Here is a 12,063-nt window from a genome sequence, read left to right on the forward strand (position 1 = left end):
TGTTGAATTATTTTATAGTATTGTGGGCTTGCAACTTTAAGAACTTAGTGATCATTAGAGATAAATACTTAGTTGCTTTTTTGCATGAATTGTTTGGATCCAACCAAACTTTTACTACTTTTGATAAGGCAAGGCTAATTTAATTTGCTAACTTTTATCCATGTGAACTATCTACAATTGATTTAGTGATGCTTGATAATCAACTTGAGACTTGTATCATTGATATACGTTGAAATGTAGAATCTTCATCTTTAAAAGGAATTATAAATCTTTTTTAGAAGTTGGTTGAAACTGGAAGATATGTTGTTTATCCATTACTTTATCTTCTTTAGAAGTTAGCAATGATTTTTCCCATGCTACAACAACCCTTGAAAGATCCTTTTCTCCCATGAAAACTGTGAAAAATAGGTTGCATAATTGGATGGGAGATGCATGGATGAATGATTGTCTAATGATGAGAAATATGTGTTTAATAACATTGACAACAAGTTGATCATTTAATGAGTTCAAGACATGAAATCATGTAGAGGACAACTATAAGGTACATAATTTATTTGAATAAATACATTGAATTTTATGATTTTGATACTTATGTCATTATCTTCATATTCATCATGATAATTATAATTAATTTATATTATTTGAAAAGTAAGTTGCCCTCAATAACTTAGGGTCTTAGATTCACCACTACTTGGAAGCTCTGGTGAAGTATATGTTAGGTACAAACAAAGTCCCACATAAGATACCTCCACTGATAAGAGACCTTTTGGAGTGATACCAAAAGGAAATCCATGAGGGTTTGGCCCAAAGCGGAAAATATCTTATCAGTGTGGAGACTTATGTGTATGCGTGAGTGTTGAACCCCTCCCTACAAATGGTATCAGAGCTCCTAGTTCAAGTCTGGTAACCGGGCTCAGACGAGTACGTCCCTCCATGATCGGGTGAAGCCCTGGAAGGTGGGTGTTGAAAGGATTTTTTGTCGCCTAAAATCTCAACAAACCTAAATTCCTCACTGATGTAGTATAGGGGTAACCCAGGGTCTAATCCAAGGACTTGGTTCTTGTTAAGTTTAGAAATTGTAGAATTAAAACTTATTTTATTTATTTACTAAGACTAGGTGGGGAAAATGAAAATTAAATGGAATCTGAAAAAGAAAAGAACTAAATGCTAATGCAAATGAATGATTTTATCTAAAATGAATGCAAAAGGGGAAAATGAAAGTGTAAGCTATGCTACATGGAATACCTAATCTAAAACGACGTATTAAAGATCCTAAAAAAATTTAAGAAACTAAAGGTTAAATGCATGAAAAGTGACGCATGATTATGAATTGAAAATGCAAAGAGTAATATGTAAAGAAAATCAAACTTTAATTGGTATATACAATGCTAAAAATCAAAATAGAATTGACACAATCAAAGAAAATTATCCAAGGAACAATAGGCTAAAACTAAATCAGAATTGAATATGCAAATTATATATGAATCTGGAAAGTTAAGTAAAAGGATTAAAATCTCAAACCAAAATAACCACAGAATTGATCACTTGATCTATTTAATGAGAGTGAATCTCAACCTGTCTCAAAAAGACATCTTGGTTAGACAAGCCCACTTTGGGGTCTTGCAGACTCTAATATAGAGGTTGGACATTGCAGGTTCTCATTCACATTGTCAATCAGATTAAGCAATCAAATTGAAATTTACTAAAATCAAAACATCTATATATGCCTAATATCTACTTCAAACAGAACCTAACTCTAACACAAAAGGAAATAGACAACTTTAACACAATATCAAATTCAAAAGCACCAATTAAAAGTACGGGAAACATAAATGGAATGAAATAGGTTCCTAAAACAATCATCTAAATGTAATAAAATGTTGACAACTTAAAAAAACAATGTTTAGAAATCATAACAGGAAGCAAAGATCCGAACTCACAATGTAGAATTAACAAAATGAAAGTGTTGAAACAGTAAACGCAATTGCGGGAAATGTAAAGGAAATTGAAAGGCAGTCAAAGAAATTTAAACTAGAACAAATGTAAACATAAACTTTGAGTTAAAATCTGAAATCAAGAATACAGAATACCAGAGTACTCAAAATTCACAGTCTGTCACCTAATGAATTGATCTAAGAACTCCAATGAAGAGATCAAAGATTCTACGCTAGAAAGCTGTAAAGAAATCTACTCTAAAGCGAGAGAATGAAAATCTAGCCTAAGCACACTGCCTGTCACTCAGTGCACGTACTATTCTCATTACAAAACTCCCCTTTATATAGGGCAAGTCCAAAATAAAAAAGAATAGAAAGAGGGAAAGAGGAAGAACCGAGTAACGATAGAAGCTTCTGGAATCAACTCCTTCAACTAACTCTGACCACTAACGCTCCAACCGTCAATCCAACTCAACACGTCTACGATCATGATTTTGTTCCGATCAAGCTTCTGGGCCAGCTCCCTTGTGGGCCGTGAACCTCTTATTAGCTTCCAACTTGACCCATGGAAATTGTATTGTTGCTTCATCACCTTCTCTTCTACGCTTGACGAACCCTAGTCGCTTGGTTGAGAGAATTGGGAGAAAACCCCTCTTCTGATCGAGCCCTCTTTTGCACAAATGAAGCTTTGAGAAGGATCCCCTCAGCTTTGGCCAGCAGCAGCATGAAACCTTGTGTTTCATTAAACAATCCAACATATACTTTAGCCTAACAGCCACTGCCTACGATCATCAGCCCAATTCTTATTTTGACCAATTTTTGGCCCCTTTTGACCAGGGGTTGATCTGTAAAAATAAAAGAAATGAAGAGGGGTTAAACAACAAAAAAATGAAATAAAAGCCTACAAAAGCAAAAAGAAGTATTATTTATTTTTCTGAATATTTTTACTAAAAAGGAAAAAATACCTATTTATTTAAAAACCTATTTTATTTAACTAAAAAGGAAAAATTAATACTATTTTTACAAAAACCTACTTTTTTTCCTAATTACTCTAAACTATATTATTTTTAAAGAATTAAAAACTAAAATAGCCTAAAATCATATTATTAACAAACAAAAATGGGAAAATTTTGGGAGTTATCAGTGGGCCAGTGGCCGATAGCCTGGAAGTGAATCATGAGAGGTGAAGAGCAAGAGATGCCCAGTATTTGACCATGGATTGTGAGAGAGAAGTGTTGACCATGGTGTACTCGAGGATAAGAAAAGAAGACTTTTGCTGTAGGGGAGGTGGTCCTTTGTTTGAGGGGAGGATGTTGGGTACAAACAAAGTCCCACATAAGATAACTCCATTGATAAGAGGCCTTTTGGAGTGGTGCCAAAAGTAAATCCGTGAGGGCTTGGCCCAAAGCGGACAATATCTTATCAATGTGGAGACTTATGTGTATGTGTGAGTGTAGAACCCCTCCCTATAGTATACATGTGTCACTTCTCTTTACTCTCCTCAAGAGTCTCGGTGAAGTACACATTTGTCACTTCTCATTACTCATAATTTTGAATTCCAGTGATCTTTCACTTAGAGTCTTTGAGAATCCTAGACATTTTTCTAGAGATGGGATAAATATTAGACACAATTTATGCATGTATGCAGTTATCTTATAGACGATTTTTGTTAGATGGTGTTATATGAATGACTTCACTTAGACGATGAGTCTTTAATGTTTGTTTTTAATATTATACGATTGCACTAGACACGTTGAGCCAAATTCATTCAATGCTTTTCATACCAAGAAGGGTGATTAGACGATAAAGTATATCTTCCACTAATGGTTTAGTGAAGATGTCAGCTAGCTGATCTTCTGTGTTTACGTATTGTAAATCCATAATACCCTTGTTAACATGATCACCTGTGAAATGATACTTCACTTCAATATGCCTTGCACGTGAATGCAATGTAGTATTTTTAGATAAACTAATAACAACATTATTATCATAATATATAGGGATCTTACTCTCAAAGTAGTTGTGGTCTTCTAGTTGAATTTTGATCCAAAGCAGTTGTAAGCAGTAACGAGTGACAAATATATATTCTAGTTTTGCAATTATAGCGCAATTGTATTCTGCTTCTTGCTTAACCACGAGACAAGGTTTCCTCCAATGAAGTGGCAACCTCCACTCGTGCTCTTGCGTTCCACTTTGTCTCTAGCATAGTCAGCATCATAATAGCCTTCTATTTTGACGCTTTTGTTTCCTTTGTAGCATAGGCTAAGATTGGTTGTTCGTATCAGATAATGAAAGATTCGCTTAATAGAACTGAGATGTGTTTCTCTAGGATCTAACTGAAATCCCACACAAAGACAAACATTGAACATTATGTCAGGTCTAGACTAGTGAGATACAAAAGTGTACCTATCATTTGACAATAAGTAGTGTTGTCCACTTTTGTCGAGCTTTCATCTAGCCCTAGGCTAGTTGTTGGATCCATTGGAGTCTCCATCTCCTTTGCTTCATCCATTTTGAACTTCTTTAATAGCTCCTTAATATATTTGGTCTGATGAATAAATATTGCACTCGTCTCTTGCTTGATTTGCAGTCCAAGGAAGAACTTTAGTTCACCTGTCATGCTCATTTCAAATTCATCTTCCATTATGGTGGAGAAATCTTGACGTAAATTCTCATTAGTAGCACTAAAGATTATGTCATCAACATATATATGAATTATGATGAAATCCTTATTGACATTCTTCCTAAATAATTTGGTGTCTACTTGTCCTCTTGTGAAACCATTCTTAATAAGGAAGAGACTTAACCTTTCATACCAAGCTCTAGGGGCTTGTTTTAATCCATATAGAGCTTTGTTAAGTTTTTGTGCGTGTGTAGAATTGACTGGGCATTCAAAGCCAGGAGGTTGTTTCACATACACTTCTTCCTTAATATCACCATTCAGAAATGCATTCTTGGCGTTCATTTGATATAACCTTATCTTGTTGAATGTTGCAAATGATAATAGAATGCTAACGACTTTTAACCTTACTATTGAAGCATAGATTTCAAGGACGACCAACTCAAAAATATTGAGAAAATAGCATTACACTCATAAGAGGTTGATGAAAGACACCACCAAGCCCAAAATAAGAAACTATGAAGTCAATAATTACCTGAAGGATTGCAAATGACCCAGCTACGGTAATGCAATAAATATTTTGTGTACATATGAAAGCCTCGCATATATGATTGAAACTATGAACCAAAAGAATGGACAAAAGTTGCTTAGTTGTACTCATTCATATTGTCAAGGTTATCTAACAATTTGAAGGGTATGTTTGTAACAGAGCTAAGAAAATAAAAAATAACAAAAAAAAGGTAACATACAAACGACACACATTATCTACCACCTTATCCTCATCCTCACTCCATAAAAAAAAACTTAATCCTATTATTAATGTCCTTTACTTTTATTGGTTCCTCTTCAAAAAATTACCCAACCACCTCGCAAACAACCCTATTGAATTCCACATTCCAACGACACTCAAACGCAAAGATACACACATCTAGAACAAATAAAAGTACCAAGTGTGCCTGATACGTATACATTCACTATTTGGAACTAAAATATCCAATGACTTTTCAAGCTTAACACACCATCTAAAAGGAGTTACTCTTATCCGAGAGTGATGTCTCAATGTCAATAAACCGTTGACTTCAACGATGTATTCGGTTTTACATAGATGTTGAACTTTAACCTAAAATACCATAAAAACAATTCAAAAACCAATTCTACATTCAACGACAAAATATGAAAAAATTAAGTTAAAAAATAAATTGCAAACATTCATCTCGTTACCTTGTCCTGCCATAAGTGACGTCTAGTAACCTTAACTCACTTATTCAAATTGCATAAAAAAACTATTGTAAAATTTGATAGAGAACAAATCACAAATTTTCTTACAACTTACACCAAATTACATATGCATTGTATTTAGCGATAACCTAGATTACAATTTTTTTTTAAAAAAAAATATTATATAAAGTATGCCAAATATATAACTTAGGTTTGAACTTAATATAACTTAAGTATTCACAATTAGGTTAATACACTTTTGTTAACCACAACTATGGGAACCACCAATCATCACCATCTAAGGTCAACTACAAATTTCTATGCATATTTCAAATGATTGAGTAAAGTGATTCAGTTAAAAAAAAAAACTTGGTTTGAGTATATCATTTTCTAGGTGCAAAATAAAAAAAAAAATATCTAGTTAGAATTTAATATAAGTTAAGTGGGCACATCTTAAAATTATATTTATTCAAGGTTACACATGAATTAAAATACAACAAACCTACAAATTCCATCATTGATATAAAGGTGTAAAGATTAATTAATGAAAATGCATGTTCATTTCTTACTAAATTTCTTATTTGAAGACGTGAGGTTGAGGTGCAACTTCATAATGTAAAACGAATTTTGGAGAACGAAATCATGAGTACACACTACCAAAGCAAAAAAAAAATAGGGGTCAATGAGGAAGGTTGTGGACCAAACGTCACAAAACAAAGAGAATGGGAAAATGGAAAGAATACCTTAAAACTTGATTGTTTTAAATGTCAAACTTCGGGATCTTCTTTCTCATAAGCGATTTAAGAGATTGTGGAGTAGAATTACACGAATCAAACCCTTACGATGCCAACGATAAAAAATAATCTTTGAAAAAAAAGGTATCAGAGAGCATCTCTAAAAAAGAAGAAAAAGAATGATGAAGAACTTTCCTATTAGTTTTCAAATCTAAAATTTGGTAAAAAGAACTAAAACCAGAGTTTTTTAAAGTTGAAGGACTAAATTGTACCTTAGTTTAAAAATTACTAAAACCAAAATCGTCCCAAAGTATAGGGACTAAAAACATATTTAACCCATTATTCTAATCTTCAAAATTGTCGTATTAACGGTGTGAATTATTTTTAAAAAATTATAAATTAAATTAAAATGCCAAATAAGATATTATATTACATGGTAAAAAAGTTATAAAAATTTAGTAATTACAAAAAAACTCAACATATCATTCTATTTTACAATTCTAGAATTTCGGATACCACCTAATGCATTTTGCGTATTAATTATATTATGAATTTTTTTCCAAACTGAGTATGGGTTGAATTTACTAAATTTATTTTTAAAAGAACAAGCCGTCTTAGCTCAGCTGGTAGAGCGCGTGGCTTTTAACCACGTGGTCGTGGGTTCGATTCCCACAGACGGCGATTTTTATATTAATTTTTGTACATATCTAATATGATTGAAATTCAACATAAAGTTATTGACTAACAAGTGCTTTATGTATCATATTTAAGTATAGTTTTACTATAAAATATAGAAGAAAATAATTAGTTTATGAAAATCAAAATTTATGAGAAATTTCAAAATTAGAAATAATTAATAACTACTTCTCTCTGTAACATAAAATTTAAATTTACATAAAAACGAAATTAACTTAGACCAGCACAAGTTTACTTTGTATAGCCAATGTTCATGGTTTTTTAAATTAAATAATCATAAACTATGAGAATTATAACTACAGTATAGTTATTATTCTTATACGAGAGTGAAAGATGTTTTTTTTTTTTATATATAGGTTAAATATATGTTTTAGTCCTCATATTTGTCCCAAATTCTCAAGTAGGTCCTCATTTTTTTTTTCTCCCAATTGCATCCAAATTTTTGTTAAATTGAAGCAATGACACCCTCTCCGTAAACTTTCCATTAACTCTGTTTGACTATGCTGACATGGAACAGTAGTTTTGATGTGTTGGTTTTTGGTGATGGCACGTGGATTTTTAATTTAATTTAATTAAGTAGTAAAAGAGAACAGAGAACTTTTTTGGTAAAGTGATTTAAGTGAAGTGAGTGAGTGAAAAAGTGAAAATATTGGGATTTAGGGTTCGCGATTTCACTTTACTGAGCTTGGGTAGTGAGTGAAAATATTGGGGTTTCTTTTCGAAAGTACAAGACGAAGACAATGTGCACGTGAAGGTTTGTTCCAGTTACTTTGGGGTTGCTTTACGACAGTTAAGGTTAGTAGGTTTCTTCCACTTACTTCCATTTGTGCTATGAGTTAGGGATTTGGTCCCGTTTTTGTTGTTCTATGTTTATAAAATGTATGAACTATGTTTTACTTTGTTGTTCTGTGAATGGGATGTTAGTTTTGTATTTGATTGTATGATCGGGCCAAATTTTGCATGTTGAAATGTGTGCTATAGTACTGTTATTGCGGTCCCATAGTTTGATTTACGAATTAGTATAGAAAAGTAGTGGTCCCCTTGTCTGTGTCACTGTTTGTCACTGTTCCCGTAGTGGGAATCTTATTTTGTTCCACTGTGTCCCGTAGTGGTCCCCTTTACGTGTTAGTCTTTATGTGTGAGTGTAGGTTCCTTACTATTTAGGGAGTGTAATAATAAATTATTTTCCCTCATGACATACAGGTGTTTAAATCTCCTTAAATCTTCTGCTTCATAGGTAGAATACCATGTGTGATGAACGTATTAAAGTTGTGGTCCACCATACTGGCCATTTTGTTACACTAGATAATGGAAAATTAATATTTGATGGAGAGATAACAGAATGGTCAGTGGATCCAGACCTTTGGTGCTATTTTGGATTAGTAGCTTCAATTAAAGTGTTAGGTCACGTGAACATAAAGGAACTTTGGTATAGTTTAGGAGGTGCTTCAATAGTGAAAGATAGGTTAGAATTATTGACTGATGATAGGGGTGCTATGCATATGCTGAATATTGCAAGGTTAAATGATGAAGTTCACTTGTATGTGGTTCATGAGACAATAAAACCAGACATAATAGAAATGATTGATTGGGTTGATGGTGAGGTTGAGGCTGAAGTTGGAACTCAAATNAAGGATGTTGAGGTTCAGGCTATTGGTGATGCTGATATAGTGGGTAGGGGGTTNGATGAGGGTGATGTGGGTAGGGGGTTGGATGAGGGTGATGTTGAGGCTGAACTTCGAACAGAAATACAGGAGAATCAGGGTGATGGTNTTGCTGCAGAAGTTGGAGGTGAAATGGAGAAAGTTGAGGGTCATGTTGAGGGTGATGTTGAGACTGAACTTGTAACAGAATTAGACCAGGTTCAGGGTGATGGTGTTGAGGCTGATCTTCGAACAGAAATACAGGAGAATNAGGGTGATGGTGTTGCTGCAGAAGTTGGAGGTGAAATGGAGAAAGTTGAGGGTCATGTTNAGACTGAACTTGTAACAGAATTANACNAGGTTNAGGGTGATGGTGTTGATGCTGAAGTTGGATGTGAAATGGAGCAAGCTAAGGGTCATGTTGAGAATCAGGATGGAGTTGATGGTGACAGTGAAGGTGGAGAAGATGAGGATGAGGATGAGGATGAGGATGAGGATGAGGATGAGGATGAGGATGAGGGTGGACATGATGGTGATGAAGAAGGTGACATGGGTACTTCTAAAGGACACTCTTGTAGTCCAATGACAAGTGATAATGAGGCAGTACATGATGTTCGTGGCTTGTCTGATATTGAGTGGGTGTCAGATAAGTTGGAAAGTGGTCCAGACAGTGAGGATGATGATGGTAGCATTCCCAAAACCTTGTTCCCCACATTCAGAATGCCTAAAAGTTTGGGGGAATATAAATGGGAAGTAGGTACTTATTTCACTAACAAAAAGGAATTCACTGATGCAATCAAGACATATGCACTAAGTAATGGAAAAAATTTAAAATTAATTAAGAATGACAAGAAGAGGGTTACTGTGAAATGTTTGGGGGCCAATGGTAAATGCAAATGGTATGCTTATTGTGCGTATGTGTGTCATGATAAGTCATGGCAGTTAAGAAAAGTTATTGATGAGCACACTTGTAGTAGAGATTTCAATGTCAAATTGATAACTACGAAATGGTTGAGTGAAAGGATGGAGAAAACTATGAGAGAGAGCCCTAATATGAAAGTCATGGACATTAGGGAGAAACTGAGCAGGAAATGGAATGTAGCAATCTCTAAAAACATGGCTTTTAGGGCAAGAACCATTGCAAAATCTACTGTTGAGGGGTCATTTAAAGAACAATTCAGAAGACTGTATGATTATGGTCATCAGGTGCTGCAAAGAAATCCAGGGTCAACAGTCCAAATCAAGGTTGAAAATCATAATGATGAGCATATTTTTAAGAGGATCTACATATGTTTGAAGGCTTGCAAAGATAGCTTCAGAAGCTGTAGACCCATCATTGGTTTGGACAGATGTTTTTTAAAAGGAAGGTATGGAGGGGAATTACTAACAGCAGTTGGAAGAGATGCAAATGAACAAATTCTGCCTATTGCATATGCTGTTGTAGAGGTTGAAAACAAGGACTCCTGGTCTTGGTTCTTGGAACTTCTTATTCAGGATGTTGGTGGGGTAGATGTTGCTTCATCATGCACATTCATTTCAGACCAGCAAAAGGTCAGTTAGTAATTTAATTTCATTTATTTCATTACAATATAATTGACATATAACTTACCTCACTCTAAAAATTATACATGTCAGGGTCTTTTGCATGCTTTTGAAGATCTTCTGCCAAGAGTGGACCAAAGATATTGTGTTAGACATATGTATGCTAACTTCAGAAAGCAGTTTCCTGGAAAGGACCTTAAACGGCTCATGTGGAGTGCAGCAACAGCCACGTATCCTCAATTATGGGAGTCTGAGATGAGAAAGATTAAAGACATGAACTTAGAGGCATTTAAATATCTAATGGCAACTCCACCTAGGTATATAATCATTCTACCTCATATAATTATATTTCCTGTTATATTAATAGTGAATTCATATATTTACTGATGTATTTATCTGAAAGGTATTGGTCAAGATCTAGATTCAGCCCTTCATCACATTGTGACACTCTTGTCAACAACATGTGTGAGGGATTCAACAGTGTGNTGCTTCATACTAGGTGTAAGCCCATTATATCCATGTTAGAAGACATAAGGGTTTATATTATGAAGAGATGGGCTACCAACAGGCATAAAATGGCATGTTATCAAGGTGATGTTTGTCCTAAGGTACTGAACAGACTTCAGAAGCAGTCATGGCTCACAAGATATTGGCTACCAAGGTAATTTCATTCAGCCAATTAAATTTGTTTTCACTTTATTCCTATTAAGTAACTAATTTGTTGTCATATTCTACTGCTTATAGGTGGTCATCAGACCAATTATTTGAAGTGATTCACATATCACAATTCGGGGAACAATTTGTAGTCAATCTTCAGAACAAAGACTGCTCTTGTANAGGATGGTTAATCACTGGCATTCCCTGCACTCATGCAATCACTGCAATGAAGTTCCTAAATTTAAATGCAGAAGAATACATTGCTCCTTGGTATAGGAAGTCTGCTTATGAAGACACTTATAAAAGCATCGTCTATCCTATCAACGGACAACATGTGTGGGAGATTACACCTTATCCAGATATATTACCTCCAAAGAAAAGGGTAATGCCAGGAAGGCCCAAGAAAAAACGAAGACTGCAATCTTGGGAGTTGAAGAAGAATGACTCAGAATTAAGAAAGGGTGGGAGAAAAAAGGCTTGTGCTGTCTGCAAACAACTGGGACACAACAAAAAGACTTGTCCACAACGACCTAGGCCTTCATCACATGTTCCTGCTGACCAAACAACTCAACAGTCCACTTTCACACATGTCCCTGCTAACCAACCAACTCAAGAGTCCACTGTCACACATGTCCCTGCTGACCAACCAACCAAGGAGTCTACTGTCCTTCCTTCTCATCAATGAAGTCTTAGTTCCTTATATTTTGAAGACTACCATGTCTTATATGTAATCGTCAATGCCATTTTGAAGGAACAATGTGTTAAATATTTTGATGTATTTTGATTAGGTTTGTTATGTACTCAGTAATTTGAAATGGTTTGTTATGTACTGAGTAACACAATGTAATCTGCATTGCTGTTACAAGATATTTTATTCGAAGACAATGTTTGTTATGAAGCTTATTTATAAGATTAAGATGTTTGATTGGAAGACTAAGCTTATTTCAAACTATTTTGTATCCTGTTACTTGTGTTTCCTCAGGATTTTAACTATGCTGTTATAAGGAGTTACCATTGGA

General features: G+C 34.5%; 1 non-coding gene across 1 annotated transcript; it reads left to right on the plus strand.

Moving 5' to 3' along the window:
• Window positions 1-7,114: 7,114 nt before the first annotated feature.
• Window positions 7,115-7,187, plus strand: TRNAK-UUU. The gene has a single exon. It is a non-coding gene; the product is annotated as a tRNA-Lys (tRNA).
• The last annotated feature ends 4,876 nt before the right edge of the window (window positions 7,188-12,063 follow it).

This window comes from Vigna radiata, unplaced genomic scaffold (genome assembly GCF_000741045.1).
Source record: "Vigna radiata var. radiata cultivar VC1973A unplaced genomic scaffold, Vradiata_ver6 scaffold_7, whole genome shotgun sequence".
NCBI classification, from domain to species: Eukaryota; Viridiplantae; Streptophyta; class Magnoliopsida; order Fabales; family Fabaceae; genus Vigna; species Vigna radiata.